Here is a 14,029-nt window from a genome sequence, read left to right as displayed (position 1 = left end):
AACTTGGACTGATATTCGAACTATGTACTCAAATGGACAAGGATAGCCTAGTTAAAGCTATCCATGCTCAGCTAAAATGCAGCAATGCATTATACCCGTACACGGAGGTGCCTTTGAGGAGTCTGGAAACTTCAGCTTGTCCAAAATATGGCACAGAAATTGCTAGTGGGGACTGGTCAACGAGATCATATTATGCCAATACTCTTCCTCTTACACAGATTGTCAGTCCATTTCTGGGTCCAATTGAAAACTCTTGTATTAGAGCTCTGAATGGCTAAAAGTCAAGTTACCTGAAGATCATCTCTTCCCATATAAACCTGCTAAGATCCTAAGATCATCTTCAGCCATCCTCCTCAGAAGCCCCCACCAAAAGGAGTGAGAAGAGGGTTTTTTCTGTTGTGGCACCCCAGTTGTGGAATGAGCTTCCTGGACCTTACATTGAGATCTTTTTGGCACTAGGTAAAAGACATTTTTCCAGACATTTTACTTGCTTATTTTGTGTTTTAAATCTGGCCCTGTATTTTACATTTTTATACTCTTGCTAGCTTGTATTTGGTTATTGTTGTTTATTTCATACATTTATAATTTATTGTTATTTTATACAGTACAAATTCATAATGTATTTTTATCTTGCATTTTATGGTTTAATTGTTTTGAATTGCCCAAGGAGCTTTGGATATCTGGCAGTATAGAAATATAATCAATAAATATATATGCTGGTTTTTTTGGATGCTTGGTTCCACCTACTATTGGAATGGGCCCTCAAGAGCTTCTGTGACCCTCCGACTGAAAGAGGTCCCCCAAAGTTGCCTTAAAAGACAGTAGGGATAACTTCTACGACAAGCCCCATGAACAGGGAGTTGGGAACGCGCATCCTTCTGCTACCAAACAATATTTTAAGAAAATTAAAGCAGCAACTCTATGTTTTTATAAAACACTCTGCAAACAGACAGTGGTCAGAGCTTTCTGTCATTTAATATTTTTAGCTGCAAATCCAGTGTTTGTGCAACGTTAATGGCACATGTCACAAGAAGACAGTTTTATTCCTTAAGCAAAATAACAATTACAGTAATTTAAGGCCAATTTTACAAAGTATTTTGCAAATCTATCAAGTCTGCTGTGACCTCTAACCAAAGTTTTAGAGGCAAATGTGAGGGCATTTTACTAAACCTTCAGAAGGCACTGACAGGCCATTCAAGAAAAATAAAGTGACATAAAATGATTTATAATAAAGAACTATTAAGGTTCTGTATCAAATATCCATTACTCATGAGTAAGTCCCTGTAAATGTAATGCAACCTACCTCTGAGCAGATATCTTTAAATAACTTGAAGCACAATTCTGTACCTTTTATAGGCTCAAGAATTTAAGCAGCTCTGTATTTAAGCCTAATATGGCTCCCCCCCCCCTTAAACAGACAATATATGTTAAATCTCCTATCTGTTCCAAATATTTGCTCATATGCAAAAGTTACTGGTTTAGTATATTAATAAAATTACATAATTTCAAATCTATGTAATAAAGCAACACAATGGATCAGCAATAGAAAATATGAGATTATACTGTTAAACAATTACCACAAACCACTGGCTGCCACCTTAAGCAATGGCATATTGTAGAAACTGTTTTGTAAGACCGAAATATTTATGAATATTTAGTTTCAGTCATTAGTCTCAGAAGTTGTTTGATATGAAATATTCTTTAAAATTAAAGATTTATTTTTTGCATTCCTTCCCAACTTTTTCAGTTGGGGAAACTGTTAACTGCTAATAGAGCTGTTCTTATACTGAAGCACAGGCTGGCAGCATTGCATGTTGCAATTGCATTGTTTTTAGGTATATAACCACTTTGAAATACTGAACAGCCAGCTTTTATGCAGCTCTTAAACATGAAAGGTCACAAAATTATTTAATTGGATTGTTCAATTGCTCTCTTGTCTGTGTGGACAACTCATAGTACCTCTGCGGTTATGACTTATGCCAGAAAGCTAAAATGTGGTTTTCCTCTATTTCATTGCCCCCACCCCAAACCTTTGCTGCTACTCTTTTTGTTAAATTTTTGCACCAGGTAAAGCTGTTGCTTGGATATTTCTTTCTTTAAAGCTATGTATCTACAAGTCAGGCGTCTCAAAGGAGGGGGTGTGTGGAAATGCTGTTGTCAAATAATTAAAAAACCCAAACATGTTTAAGTAGATGTGTCAGTACTGTAATTCTATTATACAAGCAAAGAAAATGTAAGACAACCTCTCATTCATGCAGGACAAATAGCTGTGCCAAAAGCACAAATTACACCTAATTACAGGGTATAACTCTGTCATCTCTCGTTTTTATAACCTAGCCGTTTACACACTTTGATTTTTTACTTCCATTTGGGTTTATTAACATCAAAGCTTTGTCATCACTTATCTGTTTCCACAGAGTTTTTTACTTGGGGCAATAAAGAATAAAAACTTCTTTGCATTCCAGCTTTTTGGATGCAAGAATGGTTTAGTCTGCATTGTTCTTATGGTGTTTCATACAAAGGTTTTAATAACCATGTTAAGTTTATTGCCCTTGGTGGAAAAGTCTTAAAATACACTATAATTTAACTTACTGTTGTATTTAAATACATTAGTACAGTACTCTGAAATTATATTCTTATTGTTAATGCTATTTTCATAAACATGATGATGTATGTAATTAATGCAGATTTGAATGGGGCTTATAATGGACAGTTTAATTTTAGACTTTTGTAGGCTTTTGTCAATATTACATGTCAAGACATTGCTTGTGTTCTTCTGCCAGCTTGGCCAGCCATAATGTGGGGTTGCCTTGCAACTGAGAAGGTATGGCTGCTGCAGTGGGTCAAACCTGTCCTACCCTGCAGACACTTTCCTAGTCCTTGTCTTTGACTGAAAAATGTCAACTGCATTGAGTCAACAGTGTTGCTCATGATATGGAACTCTACTGCCTTGAGAGGAGAATCTGAGTTTTATAGGACAACCTATGTGATTTATTTTAAAAGGCATACTTTACTGCATAGCACTATAAATGTCACAACTGCCCCTCCAGGCCATCCCTTCTTTGGCATGGACAATGTAGTACAATAATCTTAACATAGGAAAATATGGGTTGACCAGTAATAACCCTGTACCTGGGACAAGTCATCTGAGATCCTCCATGTAGAAACTCATTTCCTTTCAAAATAGTTATCAAACATTTGCATCTGTCCTGCCTCCATCATGGTTAGTGTTGAGCATTTTGGGGCACTGGTGAGGTCTGGGTTACAAAGTTCTACTACTGAATGGGCCTATATAAGAGTTTCAGGAAATTAGGTTTCTCAGAAAGAAAGGAATAGGAAAACAACAGCACCATGGAGAGCTCTGTGTGAAGCTAAGATTGGCAGGCAGTCAAGTTTGTCTGTATATAGCTCCAACAAGCAGCAGGTTGTGACTAAGCCTTAAATAGGGATATGATTTACTTTAGGGGCCACACTGACCAAGGCATGCTCTCTTAAAGGGGTCTAGTCTATTCTAGCTGCTTTAGGCTACAACAATACAGATGACTGTGTAATGTTGATGTCTCCATAGCTGGAGTCCTCGGAGTCTGAGTATAGCAATACAGTAACCTCTGCATGCCGAGAGAGAAGTCCCTGGGAACTTCTTGAGGAAGTCAGTCCTGAGGGGGTGGAAGCCTTGGAATGCCTTCCTGTCACACAGTCATCTCCCTGTCACATTGAACTCAAGAGTATCTTCTAAAGACAAGAAGATATGACAAGAAGTTTGGAATCTCTAAGGATGAGGGGTTTTGGTTGTGGTCCAAGTGGTAAAAAGAAAACAAGGTCATTTAAACATACTGCACAACAGTAAAACCAAGAGAACACTTCCTCCCAAGCTCCAAAATGCTGATTCCAGAGTTTAGGAATCTGAAGTATACGTTGAACCCTAACAACAGGCTCTTACAATATTCTGTCTAGCGTTGAATAACTTTGTACTGTACTACCTGTTAGTGAAAATGTCTTCCTACCCCAAAAAAGGCATAAGAAATATGCTCTCTTTTCCTTGACTTCTCAAGCTCACAAATAGAAGCTATAGCTAGGGATAAGTAAAGGTTTAATCAAGGCATATCTGCAATGTGGATCAATTTGTTGTTTGTAGTTTAGTTGACAAAGTAATTCTTAAATGTATACACCTTACAACAGATAGCAAATAACAGCACATGTGTGATATGATTCACATTCAGCGTTTGTGAGTGGCATGGCCAGTAATTAGAAAGATGAATAAACACCCTTTGATGTATGCAAGTCAGAGGGACAAGTCTCCCTTTTTTCCTTTCTAACTCCCCCACCCTCTCCTTTTAAAGGGGCAGAATAGTGGTAAACTAGTATTAGGTAAAATAGTATGACAGTACTTTTTTCCTTGAGTATTGATGGATTGATTAGCAAACCCATTTCCACACTTGAAATCAGAAATGACTGCCACAGACTCAAAGCATTTAATTTCATTTTACGCAATGCTATCCAAATCCACCCAGCAGGATGATGCTGAAAAGGCAGAAGCGTTCCATTTCTACTTTGGCTCAGCCTTCTCCCAGAGTAAGATCTGTGACCATCCTGATGAAAGAGAAATATAAACTAAAGGAACAGGATGGTAGTTCAAAACTGATAGGCACATGGTTATCTGATTGGGTTGAATGAGTTCAAATCTCCAGGGCTCAATGAACTCCATCCTAGAGTTATAAAGGAGATGGTAGAAGATTTCTCAGAACCACTGTCTATTATCTTTGAGAAATCATGGAGGACAGGGGAAGTGCCAGATGACTGGAGATGAACTAATGTTGTCCCTATCTTCAAGAAAGGAGGAGGAGGAGAACTTGGCAAGTATAGACCAGTCAACATGACTTCAATCCTGGGTACAATTTTGGAGCAGATTACAAAGCAGTCAGTCTGCAAACACCTTGCTTCTAAAGCTAAAGATAAGTCAGCTTTGTGATTAAAAAAGCTGTTTTGGGCTGCACTGATAGAAGTATCACTTCCAAATCACACCAAGTACTAATGTTTTTATTATTTATTTTATTTATTAAATATAGTAACATCTTTATTATTTATTAAATTTGTTTGAGAGCTGCCTATTATCATCATGCTCTTAGTTCCTCTCTACTCAACACTTGTCAGGCATCATCTTGAGTACTGTGTCCACTTCTGGGCACTGCATTTTAAGAAAGATGCAGACAAACTGGAAAAGTTTCAGAGGAGGGCAATAAAAATGATCAAGAGACTTGAAACAAAGCTTTATGAGAACTGAGCTGATTTCCCTCTTTTCTTTTTCAAAACAACAGACTGTTAGGTTGGAACAGAACAGTCTGGAAGCTCTTTATTGCCAAGGTACATCCAGCAATGGCCAACATAGAAAAAGTATCTGAGCATGCACAGAGTGGTTCATTGAACTCAGACTAGAAACTCCTTCTGAGAACCCTCCTTTGAGTAACCCTGAATCCCACCCATCTGGATGTGCCATTCTGGAGGGGGGCAAGCATGCTAGCTATATGCAGCTACTCCAGTTGGTTAGCCGTTCTCTACCCGTTGTTATCAGGGTCTGCCTGAACACTTATCTTGAGAATCCTACAGCTTTCCTCTGTGGGTGATGGGTATCTTGAGACAGCAGAAGCCATTTACTCCAGTTCCTACTGTATGTCTGAGTTCCATGACTTCTTTATGATTTGTTAGTGCCTATATTTGCAAATTTAATTCTCCATTCTGTTAAACATGGCCTCTTTGAGATTTAATGGGTGGGTTCGGATGTCACAACAAGCTGTCTACCAAGAGTAATTATGCAAATCTGCACAGTGCATAACTAGCATGCACTGTGTGGCTAACAGGCCACTGTGGCTTCTCAGCTACCCTATGATCATGTGACTGTTGCAGTATCTCCTGTCACACATAGGATAGCTGAACAACTCTGAGGTGATGGAGCTTTACAGACCTCATACACTGGTGTTTTAATCAGTCAAAAACATGGTGCTAACAACAATGTTCAACAATTCCAAATGGCCCCTTTCTCATTCTTTTCCCTCAGATTAATCTATGCATATTAGCTGAACCTAATTTCCAACAAGTTCAAATAGTTTTATAACCCTGACACAACCAAATAGATGGCTTCACTGAATGATAAGCAATTGACTTGGGTGTGTATAGGAAACAAGGAAACCTTGTTTAGCCATTGGCTTGCTGAACTTTCTTAACTTCTTTGTGCAACCAAGTGATAATACATGGGCAGGTTACCCAGAGAAGCCATGTGTGATCAGATGTTCAAATTTTCAGCTTAGAACCCGTCAAAGAAGCATGAGTGGGAAAAGAAACCCAGAAAGTTGCAAAACAAGCTGCAATTTCTTCACCCATCTGCAGGGCTGTCCCTGACATTTTTTTTTTAAAAAATGTTATTATGAAACTCTACTTTTACACAATTCTTCAGACTAATGTTGAAGGCTGAAAGGCAAGGAATCTAATTTTTAACCTACTGATATTATATTAAGAACAGACAATGAAAGAAAAAAACAAATGTAAACAATTATTCCAAAAACATTTCTGCAAACCAGAAACAATATTTAAAAATTAAGGTCTGTGTACAGAGAGGATACTGTTTCATTTTTGTGCACAACTGTCTGCATTAGTCATATCTAATTGTATTAATAAATACCACAATCTGGAGTTATCAATTCACCAGAATTCTCGGTGCTAATAGTATTTCAGAGGCATGAACAGTCCCAATACAGTAGTCCAAATAATGTATGAAAATGCAGCTTGGGCCTCTAAATTTGTTTCCAAATTGTTCAATTCATAGTCAAGAACTGGGGTATTATAGGACAATATGAAGCCAGAAACCTGATGTGTTCCATATTTCAATTTTATAATTTTACTTAATAAGCCATTTGCCTCTGGAAAAGAAAGCGTAGATAACAGCTAAGGGATGCAAATGAGGAAGATGACAGAAAATTTATCTCAGCTATGACCCTTAGTGACATTTCAGCATCAGTTCTCCATGCTTAATATTGAGATATTAATGCTGAACTACCAAACAGGGATGCTGCCAGGATTAGTGAAATAATAAATATGAGCTGGTTTAATACTTTTACATACATTACTCTTTATACATTACATTACACCTGTCTTAACTCATTTTACATTTGTTTAATTGTAACTTGCTTCTCCTCAATATTCATCAGCTACATATTGTATTTAAATGTTAATCTTTTGGAACAGAGTACTAGGGAAGCCAAGAATCTGTGCACTTTTATTCCCTCCCTATTTTTGAGCACAACAGCTTGAAAAGGCTAACATGAATTTCCCCACTTCTCAGAGCACAAAAGAGAACAAAACAGTACATAGCCAAGATACATTCAGATTTCTACTACCTTGAAATTTTACTGCACTTATTACTAATATACAATGCCATCATAAACCTAAAGCTCAAGCTAAAAATAGTCTTTGCAGCTGGCATGGCAATACCTTTATTGCTGCACAGCAGGATACCTGATTTACCTTCCCAACTTTACAGGAGACTTCTAGTAAATAGCTGTCAACAAGCCTGTGCATGACTGAAGTCAAATTACAAATAGTATGGGAACAGGCTTTTGAACTTCGTGCCAAGAAAATATCATGTATCTAATCTAAGGAGGAATTACAGGCCTCAAGACTGCTATTATTTTATTAGCCATACCACCTTCATTTTGATCTGTTCCAGTAATTTTGTTTGAATCTACTTGTCAGTGGGATCTTTCTTTTCCATTTGAAGCATACTATATTATATGTTCCAAAGAAGTTATAGCTATTCTGACATTTTTGGATTTTAGAAACATTGGAATAGTTTTCAACATACAGAAAGACATAGCATCTTGAATAGCATACAAAAGAGCTTGTCAAGTGACTCAAATTCTGTACAGTTAATTAAACATTTGCATAATATTAAACAGTCAATTGAATGGCTACTGGTTTACTTATATTTTTGAAGTAGCACTATATGGAGTACAAAACAACCAGCACTGGATTCAGAAATGGATTGGAATGTTAAACCCCAGCTGAGTCATGAAATGCTTTGGTTTACCTCCTGAAGGTAAGGTTTGAGCTAGTTTGGGTCTGTGGTCTGAGAAGTGTCATCAAGTTCAGATCTCAATTCTTGAAACAGAATTCAAGGGGGTAAACAGAGTTGACCTATTTGATGCCCTATAGGGCTTGTTTACAGGCTAGAATCCCTTGTCAATTTGATTGTTAGGAGCAGGACCCTGCATTTAAAGCTGGTGAAGCTATGGAGCTTTCCTGGGAACATCTAATTCTTACTGCCTTGAATCCTTCCTGCTTGGATTTACTGCCATCTGATCTGCCCAAGTCATTCTTCAACTAGATTCACCATCAAATTAGGACCCTTGTCTCCTTAAAGCTGGTATCATTAAGAACCTAACATGGGATATATTGTTGGAACTAACATCTCCAATGACTACATCACTTCCTTGTCAACCTTCTTTAATGCCTGAGCCCATCTTGACCCCTAGAATTTTTGCCTACCTGGGATCTAGGTAGTAGAGGCCTTAATAGGAAACATCTCTACTGCTTTTTCCCTGCTTGCTATTATTGTGAAACCTCAATTTAGTTTGCCTGAATCACAGAGGCCTGTTACAGGAACATCTCTACTGGCTGGAATTCTTTGTCTAGCTTGAACTTACTGTAACCATTGATCTATTTTACCACATATCCCTTGAAGATTCTGGTTAGACTCTGTTGTTGCACTCATCTCTACCTCTGTGCATATTGTAGTTTTGTAACTTGATATCTTATTTCTTCAACAGCTTCTATCTTTTTTCTTCTGATAAGTATAGTTCTTGTTTGTGTGTTCAACCCAATTCTTGCAAAAGCATGAAGCATTAAACAACAACAACATTTATTTCCCTACCACCCCACAGCTGAAGCTATCTGGGTGGTTTACAAGAATCTATAAAAACAAGACAACAAAAAGCAATGCAAATACCATAAAATAAAATGCATAATGACCTCATACCTGTTAACTTTTACATGTGGCTATAATAGCATGATTTTCATGGTTAGAAAATGATTTTTCAAATTTGTAACATATTCAGAATTGAGGTATAGTTATAAAAGTTTTCTACAACAAAGACTGAGTAGCACAGCTTCTGCATAACCAAGATCACTGGAGTAGGAAATAGAATGGCTCTAATTCAGTGGAAAACAGTATATTTATGCTTCTCAAGCTAAGTAGTAAGATTCCAGTTAGCACTTTGAATTTTATAATTCCAAGTTCAAAGAATTAGGATGAACATCAGAACAGATTGTGAATATTGTTTCACAAATACCTGCTTTTTATTTTTGTTTTCACCAAGTTCAGAATGGAAACCCATGCAGGTAATTATGCACCTACCTTTCCTAAAGTTTGGAATGCAATTACAAATGAAGAATGATAGCCTACAGATATTAAATAGAAAAATAAGATTCAATGGAAAGATATATTCATAAAATATGACACCAACCATGGGGTTTTAGGATTCAGTAGAAGCCTCCAGTGTAAGCCATTATGGATCAAGCAGCAGTTTAAGCCAACACAGCAGTATCACTGCAGATGTATATCAGAAGAAAAATGGTTCTTTATTACACCTAAATGCTTCAGGGCTTCAATTGTTAGAAAGCCTGTTTTGATTGGCACATTTTAAACACAAAGTTAATTCAATATTGGAGACTTATTAGAACAATATAGTTCAAGCAAGACACAGTTCAGACAGCCTTCAATATAGTTCAGACAAGACACAGAAAGCATGTATAAGAGACACGGGGCGGGGACACAGAAGACGCATTACAGCACATGCTCTTCCCCGTGCTTCCATGTGGAACTCGCACTGCAGTGTGAACGGCTACATCTCCTATATCTCCACTTGCAACTTTCTTTGATACAGGAATAATAGTGTCTTGTCTATACTCTTCTAGTAAGTTTCCAGCATTGAATTTATCCCATATCAAAATATTATAATGAAGCTCAACTTTCAGATATCCATGAAGTTTAAATAACTGAGGAATTAAATATATCACAAGCATCATCTTGTGCATTACTGACATGCAGACATTGTCATGCTGAGTGCCCAAAACAGTCAATAATATAGCAAGTATGGAATCTGTAAGGCCATAATGTTACGTTTAAATTTAGAAATGGGTTTTACTTAGGGTGTGCACTTGTTTCACAACATAGTATCACTTACAGCTTTTTGAATGCAAGATATAAATATCTTGTAGCTTTGACCCTGAAAATATTAGACCCTTGTATCCTTGTTTTCTGTTAACATTTCACTCAGGTTACTGAGAAATGTCCAAATGGGTATGAATTAAAATCTGTTTGTATAGCAACAGTTGATAGTTTTGGTCTCTACCTGTGAAAAGAAAACAAATACACAGGATTATTACTAAAGTACTGAACTAGGTTAATTATTGGTATCCTCACCAGAATCTGTCTTGGGACTATCTGCAGCTCTATATTTGAAAGATGTGTGTAGAACCGTATGAAAAATGGTGCTCATGGTGAACAATCGTGGTAATCTCTTTTAATTTCTGTTAATGCCCTTATTTTCCATGAGTGTTGTCTAATCAATGGATGTAGGACAAGACATTGCTGCTCTGCTTACACTGCTGATGTAGTTGGATAAGCAACTTCTAGCACAACACCAGCAAGTATATGCCAGAATGAGTGTTTTTTCAGACACTCATGTCATTATACACTATGGGAGTTCCACTAAAGGTTGCTTACCACTAAATTTACCTACTAAATTATAAAATACTATGCAAATAGCCAATCCTGATAACATTAAGTCATAAACTTCCCTGTGGCTAATTTGGACTTTGTGGATGGTAATTAACTGACAAACATTCTGTGGTTTCCATGTTCACATAAGCATCATTCAGAAAGGGATCATGCATACGATATCATCCTTGTATAGAGTATGTTTACAAACAGTATCTATGATTATTCAAGGTGCTGGTTATCACCTACAAAGCCCTTAATGGCTTGGGACCAGGATACCTAAAGGAACGCCAGCTTCCATATTTGTCCTCCTGCCCCTTGAGATCGGCAGCAGAGGCCCTCCTCTGGCAACCCCCTGTAAAAGATATTAGGAGGGTGAGTACCCAGAGGAGGGCTTTCTCTGCGGTGGCGCCCCATTTATGGAATGCGCTCCCCAGAAAGGTTCGCCTGGCACCATCATTATTTGCTTTTCGGCGCCAGGCTAAGACCTTTTTATTCAAACAATATTTTAATAATCATTAATGTTATTTATTGGTTTTATATTTTTATAGCCAGGATGAATCCAGATCTTATATTTTATATATTTATATGTGCGATTTATTCATTGATTGATTGTGTATTTTCAATGTTGGAAGCTGTCCCGAGGCTTATGCGACTGGGACGGCATATAAAAACGCTAAATAAAATAAATAAATAAATTGTTGCTCTTTATTCACTAGAATGATTAATTTTCCTATAATATATTGCTTGGATTTACACCAATGAAATGCAGGCCTAACTGCTGAAGCTTTTGTCATATATGTATTGTAGTAGCTAGGAGTTTTTATCGACATCACATTGAATTTATATCTTGGCCCTTTTCCTCATGAGGAACCCATGAGAAACATGGGCTCCTCACTACAACCATGTTAGGTAGGTCAGGCTGTGAGTCAGTGAGTGGGCCAAAGTCATCTACTGTGTTTCATGGCTGAGTGGACACTAGAACTTGGATTCCTTGGCTCCCCAGTTGAACACTCTAGTCATCACACCACACTGATATACTGCTTCTTGAACATGTAAAATTCAGCAATGTATTCTGCTTTGTGCATAGGAAAAGTTTTGAATGACTTTGAAAGAATGGCGTTTCTCTACAGAGAGCTAGAGATTGTAACTGTATTTCAAAATGGAGGAGTATGAATAACTACACATATTTGTATACACTATTTTGCCCAACCTTTAAAGGCAAGTGTGAGAAAATCACATACGGCCCTCAGTTCTATTTCATGCAGCCCTCAGTCTAATTTTGGAGGCCCTCTACAAATGATCAGTTCAGATCTCTGGCAAGTGATCTGTCCCTTCTGCAGCAGCTCACTGGGTAGCAAGGATGAGAGAGAGAGAAATAGTGGGGAGAGAAAAAAGAAGTGGCAATGTCCATCACTGGTTTCAGTTCTACCCAGAACCAACATCCAGCCCTCGACAGATAATTTCTCAGGGATTTTGGCTCTCAAGGTTGCCTATCTTTGTCACATCATTCTTGTTTACAGAGAAAAATGTCCTGCAAAGTACCATGCTAGCTGAGCAATGTTGGAAGCTGTAAGACTTTTTAAGCATACAGAGAAATGTGCCATGAATCAATTATCGCTGCAATATTGTCAATGCATGAAGTGCTCTATGGTCTTTAAAGCATGTGTCTAATCTGGAAAACCATCTAAGGCAGTGGTTTTACTTTAAAAAAAAACTTTCATGCAACTTAGAGTACTTTGAGCTTTTCACATCCAGAGAAATAGCTAAAGCTTAGTTTGATTTAGAAGTTGGAATTAATACACAGAACGTAGAAGGGCCATTAAATGTAAAAGCAAATGACAATACCGGTTGAGCTCAAGGCTTAGGATCACAAAAGTAAACCCATAAAGAGAAGACATTCCACACCCAACTTGGTTAATGAGAGAAGCACGCAATGTAGTGGCATGTTAATGCAGAGGATTGTAAACTTTCTGAAAATAAGCACTAAGTCAAAGCCAACAACAGATGTTTGATAGAAGTGTCCCATCTCAAAATCTTCTGCAGTACATTACTATGACTCTGATATTGGAAATACAGTGCTAAAGATAAACGAGTATGAAGTATCACTATGTATGGTATTCAACAACACTGGAAAATGACTGTGCTAATTGCTACACCATGTCCATGTAGAAGAAAAGGAGTTATTTCAAGCATTGCAGAAGTCTGGGGTACTATATTCATCTGAAATTATACATCAGGAAAGATTCAGAGTACAGAGAAAAGGGGAGGATCACTGACTTCCATAAAATTGAATAGCTTGAAGTAAAATATTTTAAAATTAAACATGAAAACTAGTCAGCATGTTGTGTTAAAAATGTAGCTTGGGAGAAGGCTACCACCAAGGCACAATTACATGACATACATCAAGACAGTACATTTCAGCTATTCAGAACCGTTCAAATATCAGTGATCCTTAAGAGAGATCTAGGTAAGTCAATACACTCCCACATTCTATTCTAGATTTGGTAGAGTGGTGTATATGAAAAGTCTGAGAAGTAGTAGCTTTTTCCTAAGACCTTCTTGCCAATTCATGGTTAAGATTCAACCAGGGACTTTTATACTATGCAGCTCTATTGCTATTGTTACATGTCTGAAAATAGATACAAGGCTCCCTCTTTGGATCCAAGAACACTCTATTCAAAGAGGAAAGTACAGTTTCGACTATTCTCCCAAGAAACAGGAGACCTTTATCTTTTGGAAGGTAACTTCAGACAGCAGCCACATAATTCTCCTGACCTTTTAAACACACTGATGGGAAGAAAGAGTATTTTATAAGTATTTTCTTTTTTTAAATCACACAGTCCTCATTTGTTTTTAAAACTTTATATAGTTTCCTGTACTATGCAGTTCAAACAGAACAGAGATAACCATATTCCTTGTAAAATATTTTATTTCCAAATGGTTAAATATATATTTTACAGCAACCTATTTAATAAGACTGTGTATACATAAACTTAATAGGTCAGATAAAATCAATACAGATAATGGAAGCTCATAACTTTTACAGACTTCTACATTCTACTATAGTGCAAATGGGAGTAGATAGTGCCTAGTATAGCATACTTTATGCTAGAGAAACACAAGTTATGTTGTGCTAGTGTCTGCTACACTGAAATGAAATAGTTCTTTGATAGTTTACTTAAAGCTGTTATATGAGGTATTATTTGTTTTACTGAACAATGATGATCTTGTGCAATCTGATACATATCAACTCACAAG

General features: G+C 37.1%; 1 protein-coding gene across 1 annotated transcript in view; it reads right to left on the bottom strand.

Annotated features, from left to right (window-relative positions):
* The window catches only part of MICU2 (mitochondrial calcium uptake 2), a 103,437-nt gene that overhangs the window by 88,215 nt on the left and 1,193 nt on the right, over positions 1 to 14,029 (bottom strand). The gene's annotated exons all lie outside the window — the stretch shown is intronic.

Source organism: Varanus komodoensis, unplaced genomic scaffold, assembly GCF_004798865.1.
Source record: "Varanus komodoensis strain SLA01 unplaced genomic scaffold, ASM479886v1 scaffold4, whole genome shotgun sequence".
NCBI classification, from domain to species: domain Eukaryota; kingdom Metazoa; phylum Chordata; class Lepidosauria; order Squamata; family Varanidae; genus Varanus; species Varanus komodoensis.
This window is presented reverse-complemented; position numbering and strand designations above follow the sequence as displayed.